The following is a 4,476-nucleotide window of genomic DNA, read 5'->3' on the forward strand; positions in this document are numbered from 1 at the left end:
TGGCACTTATCATTAGTGTGTTTAAATTTTTGAGTTTTATGTTAACTTTAGTTTCTTTTTGATAATTTGTTCAAAAAGTGAAATTGTTGAAAGTAAACTTAGTAAATAACACAACTTGGCTTAAAATTTTAACAAGATCGATGACTTTGTAAATTAACATCCTGAGATGAAAATCTGAAATTTTTTGTGAATAATTCATAATGTCATAACTTTGATAAAATGCAAACTTTTTGGAAACTCATTTATCATGAACTTGTGAATTTGTTTGAAAATCAAAGAGTTGTACATAAACTAACCATGTGAGGGAGTGTAAGCCAAACACAATTATTATATGAGCATAGTGAGAAAGTTTTTGGTTTTGAACAATTGTTTTGTTTGAATATTTCTTTACTTGGTTGCACACAATTTAATAGGAAATGATCAAGGCCAATTCTTTCAATTAGAATGAGGCACTTGACCAAAAATGACCAACTAAAAATAGGAACATCCTTTGTTAACCCCTTTGAGCCTTAAAAAGAAAAATTATTTTTCAAACACAACCCTTGAGCCTAATATGGAAAAACAAAAATGAAATCTCCTATATTTTTTGAAGTAAAAAGAGAGCATTTTTCAAAAAGAAGGTTCATGAAAAAAATTAAGTTGGGGGGATTGGTTGGCCATGTAACAAAGTGTTCAAAAAAAAATTCTCAATCTCTTTACAAAATCAAAAAATGTAAAGAAATTCTCCAAAAACAAAAAGGAGTAAAAAGAGATTGAGAAAAATCAAGAAAAGTTACAACAAAAAGGTCAAGAAACAGAATGAAGAAAGGAAGAAAAAGAAGAAAGGTGAAAAGGTTTAAAAAGAGTATGTATTTAAAAAAAGACAAATCAATTTTTGCTCTCTTTTAACTTTGGAAGTATTTTTGAATATCTTGGAAAACCAATTTTCTTTGATAGTCAAGCCTGATAACAACCTAAGGAAGACCTTAGTGATCCTTGCAAAATTTATGCAATCAAAGTAAGTGTTGAGAAGAAAAACAAAATTAAATTCTTGCAAACCAAACAAGTTGAGTTTTGAGTAAAACACTTACCCATTTGCTTCCATTCTTGAACGATGTGTGATAATGCATCTCTTTGATTGATAACATTTTCTATAACTGAAGTGCTAAATGAATTTTTTAAAAGAGGTGTTTATTCTTAGTTTGAAACATTATGAGTTATACTCACATAATTGTAAACACGTCACATGGAGCTAAAAAGAATCATGCATAGTTTTGATCTTGTACAAGCTGAATTTTTTAAAGCCAAGTAGTTGTTATTTTACCTTTGCTTGTGGACAAACAAAATTGTAAGTTGGGGGAAGTTGATAAGTGTCCAAATGTACTACTTTTCATACACTTTTTATGGCACTTATTTTGATTTATCATGCTTAAAATCCAACTTATAACACACTTTTTAGATAAAATTCACGTGTTTAAATAATATAATTTTTTATCACCTCATGTCCAAGTCTTATTACCTTGTGTCCAAGTGCCCTCTAATTTTTTAGGAAAATTCACTTGTTTTAATTAATTTTTCCAACAAAGAAATGAGTGACTAAACACTTATTTTACAATCTTAGAAATTTACACCAAGAAGGGAGACAAGCACACCCTTCTCTTGATGATATCTGAATTTTTTAACTTCCCCCCTACCTATTGAGCAGTTCTGTCATACGGGCATATGGCCATAACCTGAGCTCTCCATATCTCATCTGAATAATTTTTTTATAAATAATGATCCTTTTTTGGTGACAAATAGGTGTAGGGTGATCTAAAGTATAGGTAAAGCATCCCTGGACCCTAGGCCAGGAATTTGACCTGGGGATCAATCAGTCTTGAAAATACTTGAGCTACATGACAATTTCACTAAAAGATCTAAACTCCCACAAGGAATAACGTCAAAAGAAGCAAAAACAGTACAGAGTACAGACACTGGCAGAACATTGTTTTCTTATGCATGTCTCTAAAGATGTGTAAGAGCGCATATATTTTTAACTGTGTGGTGGTTACTGCAAAACCCGTTGCGTGAGCCTAGGATGAGCAATCATCGATGCAGATCTTGGTGGTAGTAGCAATATTCAAATGAGAACTTGGAAGGCCGAAGAGAGGGAAGTTCTATGTGAACGATACTTGCATATGGGTTAGTCGATCTTAAGGGATGGAGGAAGGTCGTCATATAGTACTCTAAGCACACACTCCGAGAGGGAATCGGGTTAAAGCTCCTGAACTAGGACATGGCAATCAAGTTAAAATTCTTGAACAAGGACATGCCGCTTGGCGACGTTAGGCAATCCAAAGTGAGGAAACGTCATTAGCTCAAATAATCTTAATATAATGCAATTGTACATCCTCATTTTGGCATTATTAGATAGCACATATGTAATGATTGAAATGAGTATTTTATTGTACAACACTATCACCTACCTACCATGGCAACACCTTATCCTAATGATTTTATTGTGGAGTTTGGAACATTATATCCTTCTTTTACAATATGGATGGGCAGTATGGTTTAAGATAAAAAATACATTAAGATTTCATTAATATCGATATAAATTTTAAAATAAAATATAAATCTTGTCTTGTATCTAGCTTTTTGTCTTTAGAAAATTCCAAGCAACATACCATAAACCAATTTCCTTAGCAAGCAATAATTATAGACCCATAACTATTCAGACTCTACCAAAATATTTATCATTCATCAAAGTATATTACTTTCCAGTTTCTACCTACCTCTTCAGGATTAACTAATGAACTGGTTAGGGAATTTCTGAATTGAAACAAACGCAAACAAATTTACCAAACAGAGCTGGAAGCCGAAAGAGCAAAAAATCACATTTAGATAGTTCTAATGAAAATTATAAGTTTCCTTTTTCTTTTGTGGACCCCAAATAATCTAAGATCGGAATTCAGCCAAAAAATTATAAGTTTCTTTTTTCTTCATCTTTATTTTTTTTTATACTGCAGATATACGTATCCTTCACGAATCCGTCCGTATCCGTGTCTGACATCGACATCCGTGCCTCACAGCTTTCCAGCACCAAATTTTGTAATTCAAATGACTTACAAAGCCTGATTTAAGGGGAAACCATAGTTAAGGGGCAACCAGCTCCTTGTTGAAATTAGAATTTTCCAAAGGTCGGTTTCCGAGTTAGATTTTGTAGGGAACGAAAAGGAAAGAGAAAGCATGGAAACTATGAAATAACAATCAAAAGAGAAAGAAAGCATAGTATAGTCAAATTGGAAAGATCAAAAACATGAAAAATGCAAAATTTAAAATGATTTAAAACATACAATAAAGGGGGAATAGTTAAGTAAAGGACAGTGTCAAACCATGGATCTTGCTGAAATACATATAGAAATTAGTACAAAAATCATGAGCCAAAGAGAGAGGGAGAGAGCCTGACCTGTTTTTATGTTGTTAAGAAAAAGATGAGGTGGAAGTCCAACTAGGGTGGGACAAGGTGGTTTTGAAGTCTATCTATGACTCATCTGACAACTATTTGCCTTTGTGGATAACTTTATTAATGTTTATTTATTTCTCTGTATTTTATTTTACTCGTCATTTTCATTTGCTAATGCTGCACAAAGTACTATAAATCTGGTTTTTTCACACCGTACCCAAATGGCAAAAAACTTGAATAGTGGGTATATGTTGAAATAAATACGTGGGCAAAAATAGTTTGAGTGAGAACGAGTTTTATGATATTTATGATGTGGGTATCCATAAATTTATATATTATAGCTTTTATCATTATTTTAATATTATATATCATATTTTATTATTATTTCATAATAAATTAAGCATATTTCACTATGATTATACGCTATCATATAAATTAGTATTGTGAGAACCGGACCGTACTGAATGGTCCAACCGGTTTAACTGATGACCAGACTTGAAAACAGTTTTGGTTTACTGTCTTAACCGAGTGGGGGTTGGACCGCTTTGAATCGGGAAAATTACGGTCGGGACGTATTAAACTCGGTTAAACCGCATTAACTCGGGAAGTAAACCGAACGGTTCAATTACAAATTAAAAAAACGGAACACTACTCTAATCTTTTATTTTACTCTAATCCAAATAAAGATGAAGAAACATTACTTCAGTATAATAATACAAGATTATTAATTATATAAAAGTTTGCATTTATATATAATTATATATTTATAGATAAAAAATATTAATTGTACGATATCACTCGGTCAGACCAAACAGATTCACCATTTAAACCGGTTAAACCTAATATGAGATCTCTTCCGGTTTGACATTCGGCTCGGGTTTCAAAACATTGATATAAATATTATATTATTTATGTAATAATTACTTTTACATATTGATCATTACAAATTATATAAATATATAATTAAAACTAAAAACTCGTTGGGTACTCGCAAATATTCGCTACCTACATGGGTACTTACATATATAATAGATTTGGGAATGGGAAAACAC

General features: G+C 31.7%; 1 long non-coding RNA gene across 1 annotated transcript; it reads right to left on the reverse strand.

The window, feature by feature from the left end:
• LOC109350886 lies at positions 1,977 to 3,506 on the reverse strand. The gene is made up of 2 exons (XR_002108139.1): positions 3,428 to 3,506; positions 1,977 to 2,242 (listed from the first exon to the last, which is right to left on the reverse strand). It is a non-coding gene; the product is annotated as an uncharacterized LOC109350886 (long non-coding RNA).

The sequence above is a fragment of the Lupinus angustifolius genome, chromosome LG06 (assembly GCF_001865875.1).
Source record: "Lupinus angustifolius cultivar Tanjil chromosome LG06, LupAngTanjil_v1.0, whole genome shotgun sequence".
In the NCBI taxonomy this organism is placed as follows: Eukaryota; Viridiplantae; Streptophyta; class Magnoliopsida; order Fabales; family Fabaceae; genus Lupinus; species Lupinus angustifolius.